This window comes from Sapajus apella, unplaced genomic scaffold (assembly GCF_009761245.1).
Source record: "Sapajus apella isolate SASKATOON/1434 unplaced genomic scaffold, GSC_monkey_1.0 scaffold1, whole genome shotgun sequence".
NCBI lineage: Eukaryota > Metazoa > Chordata > Mammalia > Primates > Cebidae > Sapajus > Sapajus apella.
The window spans coordinates 7,870,868-7,891,669 of record NW_022436941.1 but is presented as its reverse complement, the minus strand read 5'-3'; the positions used below and the strand labels follow the sequence as shown (position 1 = coordinate 7,891,669).

The window sequence follows — 20,802 nt, the reverse complement described above, 5'->3', positions numbered from 1 at the left end:
GCGATCTCGGCTCACCGCAACCTCCGCCTCCTGGGTTCAGGCAATTCTCCTGCCTCAGCCTCCTGAGTAGCTGGGATTACAGGCACGCACCACCATGCCCAGCTAATTTTTTGTAGTTTTAGTAGAGACGGGGTTTCACCATGTTGACCAGGACGGTCTCGATCTCTTGACCTCGGGATCCACCCGCCTCGGCCTCCCAAAGTGCTGGGATTACAGGCTTGAGCCACCGCGCCCGGCTAGATTTTTTTTTAAGTAGAGACAGGGTTTCATTATGTAAGCCAGGCTGGTCTTGAATTCCTGACCTCGTGTTCCACCTGCCTCGGCCTCCCAAACTGCTGGGGTTATAGACTTGAGCCACTGCTCCCAGCCAGAAATTTATTTATATTTTTAATACATATGTACATATCTCTAAATAAGAAACTGAATTGTTTTCCATATTTCTTCAACGTTATTAAAACTCTGATAACTTGGTTTTTTAAATTCTCAGCATTATGAAGTTAATCCATTGCCGTAGTTCATTTATTTTCACTATGTATCCACACAGTTTACTTATCCACTCTCCAGATGACATATATTGAGGTAGCTTCCCCTTTCTCAGCCATTACAAACAACACTAAATGATCCTTTTTATGCTTAACTCTTTTTACCAATGAGTGAGTTTTTCCAGAATAGAAAGCTAGAAGTGGAACTAATGGGCTGCAGAGGACAAGCATTTTCAACTTTAGTAGATACAGCCAATTAATACTTTCCAAAATGTTGTATCCAATCACTATTCAACATTCTATTGTTTCCAATTTCCCAACATTGTTTCCAATTTCCCATATAGTCTTTATTTGCCAAGATTATTAGCAACTTTCATGTTGCTAAATCCAACAGATACTTTATCACTTTACTTGACCTACCATTCAGTAGATTCAGCCACTTATTTCTCCTTGATACATTCCTTGGCTTCTATAACACTTAGCCTTCCCAGTTTCACCAGCTCCTCTGGCTCTTCCCATCCTACTACCAGACTTCTTCAAAGTTGGTATTCATCTGTGCTCAGCCATGGGTCTTATTCTCATTCATTTTATATCCTCTCCTTACATTCTCAAAACTTAAAATATCTCTATGCAGCCAGGGGTGGTGGCTCACGCCTATAATCCCAACGCCTTCGGAGGCCAAGGCAGGCATATCACTTGAGGTCAGGAGTTCAAGACCAGCCTGGTCAACATGGTAAAACCCCATCTCTGCTAAAAATACAAAAAAATTGGCTGGGCGTGGTGGTGCGTACCTGTAATTCTACCTACTCAAGAGGCTGAGGCTTGAGAATCACTTGAACCTGGGAAGCAGAGGTTGCACTGAGCCAAGATCATGCCACGCACTCTAGCTTGAGTGACAGAGTGAGACTCTGTCTCAAAAAACAACTCTATGCCTACAACCAGAATGCCCACATATGCTCCACATGACACTTTCTTTTCTGAAATACAAAGCCACAAATCCAAGGACCTGTTTGACAATGTCCTTTGGCTATCTAAGAAATCTAAAGATCTCACTGTGTTGCCCAGGCCAGTCTCAAACTCCTGGCCTCAAGTAGTCCTACCACCACAGCCACCCAAAGTGCTGGGATTACAAGAACTTTGTAATGAGTCACCATGCCCAATCCCAAAAAGTTCAATCTTAATACATCTAAAATTAAGTTTCTGATCTACTTTCTCTTACCACCAACCACTTATTCTCCAGTGATCCTCATCCTAATGGTAGTGCATCCATCCAACCACTTTTGAATTCTTCCTTCAACCTCCCTACAAATCCAATCCATCACCATAACCTCTAAAATAAATTTTGACTCTCCCCACTCACTTCTGTTTCTACTGCCACCATTCGAAACATACCACATTTTATCTTTGGCTTGAATAAATGCTACAACCTTTCTAATTAGAATCCCATTTCCCTTGGTCTCTCTTTAATCAATATGCTATACAGCAGCCAAAGTAATCTTTTTAAGATACAAATCAGGTCAAATTGCCTAACTCCTGCTTAAAATTTTTAAATAAGCTTTCCATTTACCTGAAGATAAACTTTAAACTTTTCAACAGGGCTTAAAACATTCCACTTGATCTGATCCTTGTCTCTCTCATCGGAATCATCTCATACTTTCTACCAGTTCCTTCCAGTTCCAAGGGCCTTTTTGTGGGCTTCCTGAACATGTGGTGCTTATTCCAGCTTCAGGAAAATCATGTAGACAGGCAGTCCCCAACCTTTTTGGCACCAGGGACCAGTTTTACAGAAGAAAAAATTTTTCCATGGATGGATAGGGGTTTCAGGGAGATGATTTTGAAATAAAACCATTCCACCTCAGATCATCAGGCATTAGTTAGATTCTCAGGAGTATGCAACTTAGATCCCTCACATGCACAGCATTTGAGCTCCTATTGAGACAGGAAAATTCTCTTGACCCCATCATGTGACTTGTGACAGAGGTTTGTTTGCTCAGCCACCATGCTCCAACCCCTTGCAGGAGGGGGAGTGGGTACAGGAGCCTTTGGGTGCGGGGAGGAATGAACCAGCCCCCACGGCAGCATCTAGGGGTGGTTGCCGATGACCTCTGGAGCCCCAGAGGGTGTGTGTTACAAACAATGCTCTTTTATCATTTGCTGTCCACAGATGGCTAAATGTTAAACCAGCTCAGCAGAAGGTCAGGATGATATCCTTTTACACCCTGCTCTCTTGGTACCCAGGTTCTTGTCCAGCATCCAGGAAGAATCAGGTCACAAGAACTTGAAGGATGGCGAATGCAGAAATTTTACTAGGTGGTGGAAGTGGCTCTCAGCAGGATGGGGAGCTGGAAAAGGAATGGAGTGGGAAGACAACCCTCCCCTGGAGCTCAGCTGTCCCTGGCTGAAATCCACTCCAACCCATAGTCTCTGATGTCCAGCTGTCTCTTCTCCTCTTGACATACAGATGCTGCTTCTCTTCTCTCCTCCTGTGCCATGCCACTCTGCTCCTCTGCTAGTGGAGCTTGGGGTTTCTATGGGTACAGAGCGGGGAGGGCATGGATGTGAAGTTCTTTTTTTTTTTTTTGAAGTTCTTATTTAGGGCCGTGGGTCCAGGCTTGAGGGGCTCTCACCAGGGACCCCGCCCTCTTCTAGCCATTATTTCCCTGCCTCCTGTCCATATCACTATGAGAATCTGATCTGATAGGAAGTGGAATTTAGGAGGTAATGCTAACTTGCATAGTATACTACAATATACTGTACATATAATATAAAACTATATAACATATAACACACATATGCAACATGTATTATATAGTATATATAATATACAGCAGAGTATATTATATATATTATACATGCTACATATTATATATACTACATATAATATATACTATATGGGCCAGGCACAGCGGTTCACACCTGTAATCCCAGCACTTTGGGAGGCTGAGGTGGGGGGATCACTAGGTCAAGAGATCAAGACCATCCTGGCCAACATGGTGGAACCCCATCTCTACTAAAAATATAAAAATTAGCTGGGCATGGTGGTGCATGCCTGTAGTCCCAGCTATTTGGGAGGCTGAGGCAGGAGAATCATCTGAACCCGGGAGGTGGAGGAGGTTGCAGTGAGCAGAGATTGTGCCATTGCACTCCAGCCTGGGTGACAGAACAAGACTCTGTCTCAAAAAAAAATACACACACACACACACACACACACAATATGTAATATATATAATACATACTATAATATATACTAAACATCATAGTATATATAATGCACATGATATATGCAATATATATGCAACATATGTAATATAATATATAAAAATATATATATATATTATACACATATACATATTCTACAAACAAAAATCCGTAATAGCCACCACAGTAAATAGGGACCTTGTAACTAACTGCTCAACCCTAAGGTAATCCTCAAAACCAAGTATCCACTAGGGCCTATTTGATCTGCTAAGGCAGGACTCAAGAAATGTTTTTCACAGTAAATATTTCAGGTTTGGCAGGCCATATAGTCACAATTACTAAATTCTGTCATTGCAGCAGCAAAAGCAGCCACAGACAATACATAAACAAACAGGTGTGCTATCTGTGTTCCAATAAAACTTTATTTTTTTTAAAAGATGGGGTTTCACCATGATAGCCAGGCTGGTCTTGAACTCCTGACCTGAGGTGATCCATCCACCTCGGCTGCCCAAATGCTAGGATTACAGGCGTGAGCCACCACGCCCGGCCCCAGTAAAACTTTATTTATGGAACATTGTAATCTGACTTTCCTGGCCAGGCATGGTGGCTCATGTCTGTAATCCCAGCACCTTTGGAGGCCAAGTCGGGCAGATTACCGGAGGTCAGGAGTTCAAGACCAGCCTGGCCAACATGGTGAAACCCCATCTGTACTAAAACTTAAAAAATTAGCCAGGCATGGTGGCACACGCCAGTAATCCCAGCTGCTCGGGAGGGTGACACAGGCAGAATCAGTCGAACCTGGGAGATGGAGGCTGCTGTGAGCCAAGATTGTGCCACTGCACTCCAATCTGGAGAAGAGACTGTCTCAGGAAAAAAGAAAGAAAGAAAGAAAAAAGAAAGAACGAAAGAATGAAAGAACGAAAGAACGAAAGAAAGAAAGAAAGAAAGGAAGGAAGAAAGGAAAGAAAGAAAAGAAAGAAAGAAAGAAAGAAAGAAAGAAGGAAGGAAGGAAGGAAGGAAGGAAGGAAAGAAAGAAAGAAAGAAAGAAAGAAAGAAAGAAAGAAAGAAAGAAAGAAAGAAAGAAAGAAATCTAAGTTTCCTAAAATAGTCGCTTGTCAAAAAAAATTGATTTTTTTCCCCCACCATTTAAAAACTTAAAAATGGCCAGGTATAGTAGCTCATGCCTGGAAACTCGGTACACTGAAAGGCTGAGGTGGGAGCACTACTTGAGGCCAGGAATTTGTGACCAGCCTAGGCAACACAGTGAGACCTCATATTTGCAAAACCAAAAAATTTAACCAGGCATGGTGGCTCACGCTTGTAGTCCCAGCTACTTGGGAGGCTAAGGCAAAAGGATTGCTTGCACTCAGCAGATCAAGACTGCAGTGGGCCATGACTTCCCCATGCACTCCAACCTGGGCAACAGAATGCAACCCTGTCTCAAAAAACAATTATTATTGTAATTAATTAATTTAAAATTTTATTTAATTCAATGCTAAACCAAATCAGATTTCTAGATGTTAACTAACAAAACTTATAGAAAGGCTGGGTGCGGTGGCTCAGGCCTATAATCCCAGCACTTTGGGAGGCTGAGGCGGGCAGATCACCTGAGGTCAGGAGTTCAAGACCAGCCTAGTCAACATGGCAAAACCCTGTCTCTACTAAAAATATAAATATTGACTGGGCATGGTGGCAGGTGCATGTAATCTCAGCTACTTAGGAGGCTGAGGCAGGAGGATTGCTTGAAACTTGGTCAGACTGGTCTCAAACCTGGAAGCAGAGACTGCAGTGAATTGAGATCATGCCACTACACTCCAGCCTGGGTGACACAGCAGGACTCAGTCCAAAAAGTATAAATTAAAAAATAAAGTAAAATAAAATAAATAAAATTTACAGAAAATACAAGGGATAAAAGAACATACTACATGAAACCACTGGGATCTTATCAACACAATCTAGATTCTGAGAAGCATCATAGGGCAAAGACTTGGCTCCTTCAACAAAGCAATTCTATGGGAATAACCACAATAAAAAGACGGAGAAAAACTTATAGATTAAAAAAAAAAAAAAAAAAGAGGGTTGAGATGCAGCTAAACCCAATGTAACATATACAGACCATATTTGGATTCTAATTCACACAAATTGTAAAAACGATATAAAAACTATAATCAGTGAAATGCGAACACTTAACTGGATACTGATGATATTAAGAAATTAGCGTTAATTTTTTGTTTTTGTTTTTGTTTTTGAGACAAGGTCTCCCTCTGTTGCCCAGGCTGGAGTGCAGTGGTACAATCTCGGCTCACTGCAACCTCTGCCTCCCGGGTTCAAGTGATTCTCCTGCTTCAGCCTACTGAGTAGCTGGGGTTACAGTTGCGTGCCACCACACCCCGCTAATTTTTCTATTTTTAGTAGAGATGGGGTTTCACCATGTTGGTCAAGCTGGTCTCAGACTCCTGACCTTTTGGTCCACCTGCTTCAGCCTCCCAAAGTGCTGGAGTTACAGGTGTGAGCCACCACGCCCAGCCTTTTTTTTGAGGCAGACTCTCGCTCTGTCGCCCAGGCTACAACCTCCACCTCCCAGGTTCAAGCAATTCTCCTACCTCAGCTGCCAGAGTCGCGGAACTACAGGCACCCACCACCATGCCCAGCTAATTTTTGTATTTTTAGTAGAGATGGGGTTTTACCATCTTGGCCAGGTTGGTCTTGAACTCCTGACCTTGTGATCCACCTAACTTGGTTTCCCAAAGTGCTGGGATTACAGGTGTGAGCCATGGTGCTCAGTTGGAATTAGCATTAAATTTTTTTAGTGTATAATATTGTGATTATTGTTTTAATCCTTATCCTTTAGAAATATATAATGAGATATTGCAACACTTACAGTCCTTCTTTTACTAGTACCTTCCCTAATACATTTTTCATGATGCTACCCAGCAGGCTATAGTCCCGTAGTAGCTGCATAACAAATAATTAAAAGAGGTACACCAGCCTGGGCAACAGGGCAAAACCCCATTTCTACAAAAAATACAAAAAAAATAAGCAGGGCATGGTGGTGCACACCTGTAGTCCCAGCTACTTGGGAGGCGGAAGCACGGGAATCGCTTGAGCCTGGGAAGCAGAGGTTGCAATGAGCCAAGATCACACCACTGCACTCCAGCCTGGATGACAAAAAAAAAAAAAACAAAAAAAAGGCGGAGCAGGGGGTGGCTACAAAGTGATGCAGAAATTGAAAGGAAGCAGATCACAATTGGAGTGGGGTGAGGAATCAAGGAAAACTTTAAGAAGGCAATGAAATGTGAATTAGGCCTTTAAAAATGGTGAAATTTTAACAGGTAAGAAACAAGATAGGAGAAATAATATTCCGATTAGCAACTGCAAAAAGGTAAGAAGGTGTGTCTCTGTAGAGTATTGGCTGGTACTCGCCTCTCCATAAAACTATCCCTTCCCTAATGATGACATGAAAAGGAAAAGTCATAACCCACTAGGCAACTCCAAACTGACAAAATCCTGGGAGAGCTATTAGGCCCAAAGCAATCCCAGGGAGCCCAGTCTCCAAAACAGAACATTATAATCTCTGGATAATCAAACCATACTGGCTTTTCAGTGCAATGTATTCATGTCAGTCCCTGATTTCCCCTACCCAACAACCTTGGGAAAAAAATACATGAAGTTCTTTTACCTGTCCTAGGAAACGATTATTGAAGTAATTAGTTTAAAACAGTACCCACTAATAAGCTATGTTTCCCTGCCTAAAAGCCACCAACACAGTTCATTAAGTACTCTAAGAGAGATAAAGTTACATAAAATGCCTTCTGTCAGAACATTCCTCAGGTTACAGATTTTTTAATAAAGAATAGCTGATAAAGCAGGTAGTTAAATAAGATATTTTTTCTTCAAAAATAGAATAGGTAGTTCTGTTATTTAAATGTTTTGGAATACTCTGGAATTAAATTTGGTGGTTCTAATATTTTCTGTGCCCCAGTATCATTAAAATTTTCACGATATGATGCCAGTGAAAATGAACCTCAAGACAAAGAGGAATGCAGATGATGTGCCAAAACTCAGTAACTGAAACATATATTACTGCCCTCTTCCATGTACTAGAGTATCACTTCAAATAACCGAGAGGGGTATATACAGGAAGTTAACAAGTAGGAGTGCTTTTCTTAAACCAAAGAAAAAAGCAAGGTAACAGGTCAGTTTAGCTTTATGCGGTCCTTAGTCACTAGTTACACCTTATTTCATAATAACTGAGACTAGCTAACACCCTCCCAGAAATCAAATACAATCGTTCCAACTTATCAGAGGAAATGAATAAGGGAATGGGTAAAATATAAGGATGAGGACGGCTGAGAACCTTTATATCATATAGAAAAGTCTTTATAGTGAGATATCTGTAGAACAAAGCTAAAGTAAAAAAAAATCTAAGTCATCAATTTTTTATAGTACATGTTGTACTTCTGGGTCACTGTCCAGGTGTGCCCTCAATACTTAAGAACACCTCTTTGATTTTATTAAAAATACCACAAAGAAAAGTCCTCACAGATTTTCAACTCCATTCTAAACCAGTAGATGGGCATGAAAGAAGTATTGTTTTATTTGTTCCTCTCAGTTACATATAAAACTATGACATTTACCTTACCTTCTCAAAAAAGGCAAAATACAAAACTTTTAGAAAGCTTCATCTTCTGTCTCATCTTCTGAAGCTATGTTTTTTCTCTTTCAAGTACTGATCCTTCGCTCATACAGCTTTCTTCACATTACCTTTTCGTGAAATCTTAGATAACCTGATAGAACAATTTCAAGTTCAAAATATTCTCACATTCAAATTCAATCTAATAATTGAGTAAAATACTGAGAAAGATAAAGAGAGGAATAAATATGATACTTGCTCAAAGATCCTATAACAGATCTATAAGAAAATTATGCATCCCTCAATGTCTGCAAGAGACATGGGGAAAAAAAGAAAATTACAATGCAGAAAATATAGTGGACTTCCATTTGATTGTTCTGAGGCATTACCCAGGCTGGAGTGCAGTGGTGTGATCGCGGCTCACTGCAACCCTGGCCTCCCGGTTCAAGCAATTCTCATGCCTCAGCTTCTGGAGTAGCTGGTACTAGAGGTGTGCACCACCATGCCTAGCTAATTTGATGCTCATGCCTCAGCCTCTGGAGTAGCTGGGACTACAGGTGTGCACCATCACGCCTGGCTAATTTTTGTATTTTTAGTAGAGATGGGGTTTCACCATGTCGGCCAGACTGAACTCAGGTGATCCGCCCACCCTGGCCTCTCAAAGCTAGGATTACAAACATGAACCACCAGGCCCAGCTGCAGAATATATTGTTAGAAAAAGGTACAACAACTCAAGGGTACACAGAAGAGAATGTATAAACCTGAATGTGAGAATCTGACAAGTAGCAAGTAACTCAGAACAAAAATAGTCTACCTTTAGGAATTCTTAATTACAGTTTCACCTTACACTCCCAAATTGTAGAACATGTTCCAATTAACACAGCTAAGCTCTTTTTTCAGACACCCTACCTTGTCCCCACTTGAAGCAAAATTTAATTTAAAGTAAAATTTGCCTGCTGTTCGTACAGAGCTAACAACAACCAAAGTCATCAGCGTGCAAACCACCACAAATTGAATGAAATTGCTGATATTAAGAAAAGAAAAATTTGACTGGTTCCAGGTTTTTAGTAAGTTAACTCTGAAAGATAACTTAAAATAATTTATTGGGAATTTTTCTTATGTTTAGGGGCTCAAAGATGCAGTGATGAATAAGGAAAACGAACCTGAGAAATTTAAAGCCAGCTTTGTCGAAAACCAAGTGGCCACTTGCCAACACTTCTTTATGCACATATGACCAAAGATGATTCTAGGCAGACTCACAGACCACAAAGGCTCTTTATCAAACCCCAAATTAAGAAAGTTCTCATAAATATTTCAATTTTGATAAGTTAAAGGCCAGTTAAGTTTTAGAAAGCACTTTATATAAAAAGTGCAGAATCAATATAGAAACGAAGCTTTGCACTATTGACACGAGCCTTAAAAACAGCACACATTTTATGTCACATTTACAGTCTATTCACAGTCACCTATAGCTTAGATTCCATCAAGAAACACACTGGTCAATGGAAAAGAGACTGGCCTTAGTTTGAAATTTCCATATGGCCAGCAGGGAGGAAACCGCATAATTCTGAATTACAAGTGACAAAACTACGAGAACCCTAAATCGGACTCTTCGCCTTGAACTCCATACACAAACATTTCAGATTTGTACTTCCACTTCCTGTAAATAATGTTGTTTGCATACGAAAAGGCAATAAGGTTACTCCCCAAACTCCTGTACTCCATGATCCATCCTCAAAGAGTGGAAGGAACAGCAAAGTAGAAGGAACAAAGCACTGACGTCAATTACGAGATTAACCCCAAGCACAGGCAGCTGGAGGAAAGGCCTAAACATCAATATCCACGCACAAGCTACCGGGATAACTAGGTAACAGGCCGATTGAGAAGTTGTCGCGGGGACTATTTGAGTATTATAACCTCACGTTCCCATTTTCAGTCAACCCCCCTCACAAGTCGAAGGCGGAAATTTTTCCTTTTTTTTTTTTTTTTGGGGGGGGGGGGGGGGGGGGGGAGAGGTGCGCAGGATCGCGAGAAGGAAAGCGAGAACTAGTTGGGTAATGTTAGCCAGAATCTGGGCCTGTTTTCTCTTTAATTAGAAATAATCTGAGATTGAGGAGGATATGAAAAAGTAACAAATCAGCCGATGCAATGTCTGAGGAAAGGAATGGATTAAGAAAGAGGAAAGGAGAAACACTGAAAAGATGGATTTCTGAGAACTGTTAGGATTGGGTTAGTTTTTTTATTTTCTTATTTTTGCGGGAAGGTGGTGGGGTGAGACGCGAAGATCAGGGGAGGGGTGAAGCCTGATCGAGCAGCCCCAGCCCGGGGGGTCTTCCAGAGGCTCCCGGAGGAGCTTGCGCCCCCCTCCCCCACCCGGCCTGGGCCACAGCCCCCGCGGCCCCGCACGGCCCTCAGTCAGTCTGTCGGCCCTCTCACCTCCAGTCCCGGCTCCGCTAGGCCCGAACCATCTCCTGGCCGCGGCAGTGGCGGCGCCGGGCCTGCACCTTCACCGGACGCGCATTCGAGCCCGCCCAGGGGGCGGCGACAGGCTGCCAAGGGCGAGGGGCTTCGGGAGGCGGCGGGGGTTCCAGAGGCCTAGAAAAGCCAAGGCGGCGGCGGCGGCGGCGGCAGCGGCGAGCGACGCGCCTCACACGGAACAGGCGTAGGCCCCGCACCGCTCCATGACGGTCGGGCCCCGGCTGGGACGGCTGACTGAGGCGGCGAGGGCGAGTTGACGAGGACCTGGCACCAGGATCCCTGCCCCGTCCGCTGGCGGCGGCGACGGCGGCTCGACTCCCGCAGCCAGGACTGTGACTGACGCAGCGGCCGTGCCACCCATGTGACCAGAACCGGGAGAGTGCGGGGCGTCACGTGACGCCTCTGCGCCCCCTCCCCGCTGGGCGGTGGGGGACGGGATCTGTGGGCCTGCTGGGCCGGGAGGCGACGCCCGAGGTGGTGACGTGCCCGGCTGTGGGGATTCGATGACCCGGGCCAGGCGGAGGACCGGCCCGAGCGGTCTAGGTCTGAGCCTCTGGGCACTGCGGCCGCGTCGGGCAGGGCTACCAGGGCAGGACCAGGCCTGCACATCCGGGCGCACACGCCCTCCTGCGCTTAGCCCGCTAGTGAGGTTCGGAAGGGCGGGGCAGGGCCGGGCCGAGCCGGATCTGCCGGTTCTGGGGCTCAGGTGAGGGGCCCAGGCCTTGCGCCCCTCGCCCCCGGGGGGATCTGGCCCAACCCGGAATCCCCTAGACCTGCTTCCAGGTGTCGAACCCTAGAATCCTCAATAGGTCCAGCAGAGAGGCAAAGGACGCAGGAGGCTGTTCCGTATTTCTAGTAAACTTAACAAGCCAAACCGGCCCTCTTTCTTTGTCACATGAACATCTACCACCAATGCTTTTCTTTTCCTTTTCTTTTATTTATTTTATTTTTGAGACAGATCTCGCTGTTGCCGCCCAGCCTGGAGTGCAGTGGTGTGATCGGCTCACTGCAACCTCCGCCTCGGGGGTTCAAGCGATTCCTCAGCCTCTTGAGTAACTGGGATTACGGGCGCCTGCCACCACGCCCAGCTAATTTTTGTATTTTTTGTAGAGACGGGTTGCGCCATGTTGGCTATGCTGGTCTAGAACTCCTGACCTCAAGCAATCCACCCACCTCGGCCTCCCAAAAGTGCTGGGATTACAGGTGTGAGCCACCGCACTCAGTCCACTAATGGTTTTCTTCAGGACATCCTCCTGAACACTTCTTTCACCTCTAAACATCCTTCCAGTCAAGGCAAGCCATAATTTAACTCAGAGTAAAATGATATAGATTTGACAGGGTTTTCAAAGGGTCTCATAGTACCTAGTAGGGTTCTATACTCTTTCGAGGGATGAACCTCTTGTTCTTCATTTCATAAGCAAGATATTAATATAATCTCAAACGTGTCTACCTGTTTACTTTCAGTGAAGAAGCCTTTTGAAGTTTTTTTGTTGTTTTTGTTGTTTACTTTCTGATTTGGAAGTGATCACTTTAAAGATTGTTTTTAATGACATTCAAAGGTTTGGGCCGGGCGTGGTGGCTCACGCCTGTAATCCAAGCACTCCGACGGCCAGGGCGGGCGGATCATCTGACGTTGGGAGTTCAAGACCAGCGTGAACTGGTGAAACCCCGTCTTATATATAAAAAAAAAAAAAAAAAAAAAGAGAGAGATTCAAAGGTTTTGAGGAACTTTGTAATCAATTAGTATAAGAAATATACATATGAAAAATGCTTTTATGAACCCCAAAGGTGGTAGCAACAGAAGTGTAAAACATTTTTTGATTTTGTTTTCGAGGTGGTTTTACTTTGTTTTGTTTCATTTTTGTGGATTTTTTTTTTTTTGGTTGGGGGTAGAAACAGTCTTGCTATGTTGCCAGGTCTGGTCTGAAACTCCTGGGTTTATGCTATCCGCCTGCCTCAGCCTCCCAAAGTGCTGGGATTACAGGCATGAGCCATGCCCAGCCCTTTTTCATTTCTAAAACTCCTAACTACCGGCCAGCACGGTGGCTCACGCCTGTATTTCCAGCACTGTGGGAGGCCGAGGCGGGTGGATCACGAGGTCAGGAGTTCGAGACCAGCCTGACCAACATAGTCAAACCCAGCCTTTACTAAAAACACAAAAAGTAGCCTAGCGTGGAGGTGCATGCCTGTAATCCCAGCAGCTTGTTTGGTACACTCTGTAGCTACCTAGCTACAGAGTGAGACTCTGTCTCAAAAAAAAAAAAAAATTTCTGACTACCTACTATTTCTGTTGTTGTTGTTTCTTTTTCTTTGCTTTTTTTTTTAGACAGAGTCTTGCTCTGTCGCCAGGCTGGAATGTAGTGGCTTGATCTTGGCTCACTGCAGCCTCCGCCTCCCAGGTTCAAGCAATCCTCCTGCCTCAGCTTCCAGAGTAGCCAGGACTACAGGCATGTGCCACCACGCCCAAATGACTACCTACTATTTCTTAAGCTTCACTCTTTACCTACATTATATAAATTAAGAAATATCTTAATGCAAAACTCAAAGGATGACAGAATAGAGTGAAAAATGATTGATTCTCCCATCTCTATCTGTTAGCTACTCCAGTACTGGAAGGCAATCACTTAGCATTTTATAATGTATCCTTCTGTACATATTTGTAAACAATACATTAAAATACAGGGATACTTCTTTTTATGCAAAAGATAACACACAATATACACTGTTCAGTCCTTCCTTTTCTCACTTCAAATATCTTGGATAGACTGGGCCCAGTGGCTCAGGCCTATAATCCCAACACGTTGGGAGGCTGAGGCGGGCTGATTGCTTGAGACCAGAAGTTTGAGACCAACCCCAGCAACATGGCAAAATCTCATCTCAACGAAAAATACAAAAATTAGCCCAGCATGGTGGTGCGTTCCTGTAGTCCCAGCTATTCTGGTGGCTGAGGTGGGAGGATCACATGAGCCCAGTAGGTTGATGCTGCAGTGAGCTGAGAGTGTGCCATCCACCCTGGTGACAGAGTGAGACCCTGTCTAAAAAAAAAAGAAAAAATTAAAAACAAAGGAAAAAGAGAAAAATATCTTGGAAATCTTACCATATCAGTATATAAAGAACTACCTTTGCCAGGCACGGTGGCTCACACCTGTAATCCCAGCACTTTGGGAGTCTAAGACAGACAGATCACAAAGTCAGGAGTTCAAGACCAACCTGGCTAATATGGTGAAACCCCATCTCTACTAAAGATACAAAAAATTAGCCGGGGGTGGTGGCGTGTGCCTGTAATCCCAGCTACTTGAGGCAGGAGAATCACTTGAACCCAGGAGGTAGAGTGAGCCAAGATCACGCCATTGCACTCCAGCATGGGCAACAGGGGGAGACTTCATATCAAAAATAAATAAATAAATAAAATTTAAAAAAGAACTATATTTTCTTCCTTGAGGCAGAATAATGTTTCACTGTATACAAATATCCTAACTTGTTCAACCAACCAATCCCCTACAGGTGGATATTCAGCTTGTTGCCAAGCCATTACTATTACATGCTAAGATGCAATGAATAACCTCATACAAGATAGGGCAACATTGTAAGACTTTGTCTCTTCAAAAAATAAAAAATTAGCAACTGTGGTGGCACAGGGTTGTGGTCCTAGCTGCTAGGGAGACTGAGGTGGGAGGATCATTTGTACCCAGGAGGTGAAGGCTGCAATGAGCCCTAATCCCACCACTGCACTCCAGTCTCAGTAACAGAGCAAAACCCTGTCTCAAAAAAATGAAAATAATTAAAAATGAAAACCCCATATAATGAGGAAATTATACCTATATGATAAATCCTTAGCCTGGGATCTTTAGATCAAAAGGATTTTTAATTTTGATAATAACCAAATTATCCTACACAGAAATTGTGCCAATTTCATTTACTTTCTTTCAAATTCTGCTTAAGAAGATTTACGAGGCTGTATAGGTTGGAGGGTCGAAGGATGGAAAATGGCAAAAGGAAAGAGTAGGCCAGGCACGGTGGCTCACACCTGTAATCCCAGCACTTTGGGAGGCCAAGGCAGGTGGATCACAAGGTCAAGAGATCAAGATCATCCTGGCCAACATGGTGAAACCCTGTCTCTGCTAGAAATACCAAAAAAAAATTAGCTGAGCGTGGTGGCACGTTCCTGTAATCACAGCTACTCGGGAGGCTGAGGCAGAAGAATCGCTTGAACGTGGGAGGCAGAGGTTTTGGTCAGCCAAGATCTCTCAGCCTGGGTGACAGAGTGAGACCCCATCTCAAAAAAAAAAAAAAGGCCTGGCACAGTGGCTCACCCCTGTAATCCCAGCACTTTGGGAGGACGAGGCAGGTGGATCATGAGGTCGGGAGTTCAAGACCAGCCTGGCCAATTTGGTAAAACCCCATCTCTACTAAAAATACAAAAAATTAGCTGGGTGTGGTAGCATGTGCCTACAGTCCCAGCTGCTCAGGAGGCTGAGGCAGAAGAATTGCTTGACTCCGGTAGGCGGAGGTTGCAGTGGGCCAAGATCTCACCACTGTACTCCAGCCTGGGCAACAGAGAAAGACTCCATCTCAAAAAAAAAAAAGGCACGAGTGTTTGTCACTTTACACCATAATAATTTTGATTAAAGATAAGTATTAAGGTGCAAATTGAAAATATGTAACAAATTTTATAAGAAAGTTTTCTTGCTTTGAAGTAAATGTTATTTAGCTAACCCAAATAATATGCTCTTGTTCCATAAAGGATAGTGATAATTTTTTAATACAAAATGAGACCTTATTTAAAAACCAAAAAGGGGAGGAATGACCAATGTAGCCTTGTATTTGGCATTATTCTACAAATAAGAAGTTTCCTCTGTTACAACAAATGAAAGAAAAAGTTCCTAAAATTATTTCTAAATTTTTGATATTTTGATACTATATCATTTTATTTAATCAGTTGTATCTGTTTTAACAAAGTGAATGTTCTGTCTCTAACTTCATGTTTCAGAACAGTGTAAGACTACTGTGCAGAATGGAGAAACTGCAGAAAATACATACCATAAAACTAAAAGAGAAACAAAAATATCAAAGCAAAATACGATTGTTTTACTAGCATGCAAGATTTTAACAAAGGATTTAGGCCAGGCATGATGGCTCATGCCTGTAATCCCAGCACATTGGGAGGCTGAGGTGGTGGATCACCTGAGGTCAAGGATTCGAGACCAGCCTGGCCAACATGGTGAAACCCTGTCTCTACTAAAAATACAAAAATTATCTGGGCATGGTGACATGTGCCTGTAATCCCACCTACTTGGGAGGCTGAGACGGGAGAACCACTTGAACCCAGGAGGTGGAGGTTGTAGTGAGCCAAGATTGTCCCATCTACATTTAGCCTGGGCAACAGAGCGAGACTCCCTCTCCAAAAAAAAAAAAAAAAGTATTTAATATATATTGTTAGAGTAGCAGTACTTAGTAGAGTGCTGTTTTTAACTTAGGTTTTTGGAGGTATAATTTACATGTCATAAAATTGATTCTAGTCTGGGTGTGATGGCTCATCCCTGTAATCCCAGCACTTTGGGATGCAGAGGTGGACGGATCTGTTGAGGTCAGGAGTTTGAGACCAGCTTGGCCAACATCGTGAAACCCTGTCTCTACTAAAAATACAAAAATTAGCTGGGCATGGTGGTATGCACTTGTAATCCCAGCTACTTGGGAGGCCGAACCTGGCAGGTGGAGGTTGCAGTGAGATGAGAACTCACCACTGCACCCCAGCCTGGGCAACAGAGTGAGAATCCATCTAAAAAAAAAAAAAAGTATCTTTTATAATGTACAGTTTTATGAGTTCTGACAAATGCATACAGTTGTGTAACTACCACCACAATCAAGATAGAGAACATTTCAATCACCACAAAATATTCCCTCTTGGCCCTTGGTAATGAACCCTTCATTTCAACCCTAGTTCCTGGAAAATATAGATCTACTTTTTGTCCTTATAGCATTACCTTTTCCAGAATATCAAACAAATGGAATCATACAGTATATAGCCTTTTGTAGAGATGGGGCTTTGCCATGTTGGTCAGGCTGGTCTCAAACTTCTGACCCCAAGTGATCTGCCTGCCTCAGCCTCCCAAAGTGCTGGGATTACAGGCATGAGCCACCATGCCCAGCCACACCACACACTCCTGACCTCAAGTGATCTGCCCAACTTGGCCTCCCAAAATGCTGGGATTACAGGTGTGAGCCACCATGCCCGGCCTAGCAGACTTTCTATGTTTGATCTGCAAAGCCTAAAAAATCATAAATCATTAGTGTAATGATATTTTAGGCTTTGCAGATCAAGTGGCAAAATCAAGGATTTTTTTTTTTTTTTTTTCACACCTAGAATCGGAGTTGTTTTCGTGGCTGGAGTGCGATGGCGCGATCTCGGCTCACCGCAACCTCCGCCTCCTGGGTTCAGGCAATTCTCCTGCCTCAGCCTCCTGAGTAGCTGGGATTACAGGCACGCACCACCATGCCCAGCTGATTTTTTGTATTTTTAGTAGAGACAGGGTTTCACCATGTTGACCAGGATGGTCTCGATCTCTTGACCTCGTGATCCACCTGCCTCGGCCTCCCAAAGTGCTGGGATTACAGGCTTGAGCCACCGTGCCCGGCCAAGGATTTTTTTTATTTTTGAGATGGAGTCTCGCTGTATCACCCAGGCTGGAGTGCAGTGATATGATCTTGGGTCACTGCAGCCTTCATCTCCCAGGTTCAAGTAATTACCCTGCCTCAGCCTCCCAAGTAGCTGGGATTACAGGCACCCACCGCCATGCCCAGCTAATTTTTGTATTTTTAGTAGAGACGGGGTTTTACCATGTTGGCCAGGCTAGTCTTGAACTCCCAACCTCAAGTGATCTACTCACCTTGGCCTCCTAAAAGTTCTGGGATTACAGGTGTGAGCCACCACAACCAGCCAAATTGAGAATTTTATCTAGGTGCTTATATAACAGTATAAAAGTTTCCATAAGTATTTTATTGATAAAATTTACACCTTTTCTTTCATTTTTGTGGAGAATAGAGTCGCACTATATTGCCCAGGCAAGTCCCGAACTCCTGGGCTCAAGCTGTCCTCCTGCCTCTGCCTCCCTAAGAGCTGGGACCAGCCAGGCTGGTCTCGAACTCCTGACCTCAAGTGATCCTCCCGAAGAAATGGGTTTACAGGCATGAGCCACCGCCTCCAGCCAAAATTCCTTTATTCTTATTAATAGGCCTGAAAACTTACTCAACTAGTATATTTTAAATTTTGTCAATAAGCCAGTCATGGTGGTTTATCCCTATAATCCCAGCTCTCTGGGGCTGGTGGTCTGGGGGTCTTACTCTTTGGAGGCTATGTGAACCATGAGGTCCACCACCCAGTTGCTGTAGCCAAATTCATTGTCACAGCAGGAAATAAGCTTGACAAAGTGGTCATTGAGGGCAATACCAGCCCCAGCATAAAAGATGGAAGAGTGGGTGTCACTGTTAACTTGAACGAGATAACCTAGTGCTCAGTGTAGCCCAGGAAGTCCTTCGACGAGTGGGCCTTCTGATGCCTACTTCACTATTTTATTTTATTTTTGAGACAGAGTCTTGCTCTGTTGCCCAGGCTGGAGTGCAGTGGCATGATCTCAGTTCATTACAACCTCTGCCTACTAGGTTCAAGCGATTCTCCTGAGTCTCTCGAATAGCTGGGATTGCAGGTATGCACCACCACACCCAGCTAATTTTTTGTATTTTTAGTAGAGATGGAGTTTCACCATGTTGGCTAGGCTGGACTGGAACTCCTGACCCCAAGTGATTTGGCCGCCTTGGCCTCCAAAAGTGCTGGGATTATAGGTGTGAGTCACCATACTCGGCTATTATATTTTTAAATAGAGATAGATATCACTGTGGTGACCAGGCTGATCTTGAACTCCCGGCCCCAAGTGATCCTCCCATCTCGGCCTCCCAGAGTGCTAGGATTACAGGTGTGAGCCACCATGCCTGGCCTTCACCGCCTTCTTGATGTCATCATATTTGGCAGGTTTCTCCAGATGGCAGGTCAGGTCCATGGCTGACACATTGGCAGTAGGGACACAGAAGGCCATGCCACTGAGCTTCCCATTCAGCTCAGAGATGACCTTGCCCACAAGCTTGGCAGTGCTAGATGCAGGTATGATGTTCTGGAGAGTGCTGTGGCTATCATGCTGAGCATGGTGGTGCGCACCTGTAATCCCAGCTACTCGGTAGGCTAAGGCAGGAAAATCGCTTGCACCAAGTAGAGGTTGCAGTGAGCTGAGATCGCACTACTGTACTCCAGCCTGGGTGGCAGAGCAAGACTCTGTTGAAAAAAAAAACTCTGTTAGACTCTTCTTTTAATATATGCCTTTGAGCATATCATTACATCGAAAATTAATGTAATTAATCACCTTCCAATTCAAGATTAGGTAGGAGAGCCTCAACTGTAAATTGAAACTGATTTTGAAATACAAAAATTTCCTTTATATGTGAGAGCTAAAACATGTTACAGGCACTGTAGTTTGAATCACAGAAAAGATACATGCTGAAGGCCAGGCGCGGTGGCTCATGCCTGTAATCCCAGCACTTTGGGAGGCAGAGGCAGGCAGATCACCTGAGGTTGGGAGTTCGAGACCAACCTGACCAACCTGAAGAAACCCCGTCTCTACTGGAAAAAAAAAAAAAAGATATATGCTGCAAATTTGTGCAATAATAGACATCTCAGGTCTTGTTTTAACTTTGACACCAGTCTGGGTGCAGTGGCTCATGCCTATAATCACAGCACTTTGCAAGACTGAGGTGGGCAGATCACCTGAGGTCAGGAGTTCCAGACCAGCTTGGCTAACATGGCAAAACTCTGTCTCTACTAAAAATAGAAAAATTAGCCGGGTGTGGTGGCACGTACTTGTAGTCCCAGCTACTCAGGAGGCTGAGGTAGGAGAATTGTTTGAACCCGGGAGGCAGAGGTTGCAGTGAGCCAAGGTTGCGCCATTGCACTCTAGCCTAGGCAACAGAGTGAGGCTCTGTCCCAGTAAAAAAAGAAAGAAAGGAAAAAAAAAAACAACCTTGACACCACAGTAAGTGTGTAAAGCAACTTGACATTTCGGGTGATTCAAACAAAATTAGAATCACCAGAAATGTAAATAAATAAATAAATAAATAAGGTTGAAATATTACTGAACCTTTTTTTTTTTTTTTTTTGAGACGGAGTTTCGCTCTTGTTACCCAGGCTGGAGTGCAATGGCACGATCTCAGCTCACTACAACCTCCGCCTCCTGGGTTCAGGCAATTCTCCTGCCTCAGCCTCCTGAGTAGCTGGGATTACAGGCACGCACCACCATGCCCAGCTAATTTTTTGTATTTTTTTAGTAGAGACGGGGTTTCACCATGTTGACCAGGATGGTCTCGATCTCTTGACCTCGTGATCCACCCGCCTCAGCCTCCCAAAGTGCTGGGATTACAGGCTTGAGCCACCGTGCCTGGCCTACTGAACCTTAAAAAGGAAGAATGGCTGGGCACAGTGGTTTACGCCTGTAATCCCAGCACTTTGGGAGGCTGAAGGGGGCAGATCACTTGAAGTCAGGAGTTCGAGACCACCCTGGCCAACATAGTGAAACCCCCATCTCTACTAAAAACATAAAAATTAGCCAGGTGTGGTGGTGCACACCTGTAATCCCTGCTACTTGGGTGGCTGAGACAGAAGAATCCCTTGAACCTGCGAGGCGGAGTTTGCAGTGAGCCAAGATTGCATCACTGCACTCCAGCCCCAGCGACAGAGCGAGACTCTGCTTCAACAACAGCAACAAAAAAAGGAAGGACAAATGCTAAAATATGGATGTACCTTGAGGATATTATACCAGATGAAATAAGACAATCAAAAAGACAAATACTATATGATTTCACTTGTATTAGGTACCAAGAGTAGTCAAATTAACAAAGTCATAAAGCAGAATGGTGGTTCCTAGGGGTTGGGAGTAGGGAGGTAATGGGGAGCTATTATTATTTAATGGG

At 44.0% G+C, this 20,802-nt stretch overlaps 1 protein-coding gene across 3 annotated transcripts in view; it reads right to left on the bottom strand.

Moving 5' to 3' along the window:
• AFF4 (AF4/FMR2 family member 4) overlaps window positions 1–11,159 on the bottom strand; it is an 87,182-nt gene extending 76,023 nt beyond the window's left edge. The window contains exon 1 of one of the 3 annotated variants that reach the window (XM_032253487.1): window positions 10,750–11,159. The gene's annotated coding sequence lies outside the window, so the exon portion shown is untranslated. The remainder of the gene's footprint in view (window positions 1–10,749) is intronic. The other 2 variants (XM_032253680.1, XM_032253643.1) reach the window with 2 other exon arrangements.
• Window positions 11,160–20,802: the final 9,643 nt, after the last annotated feature.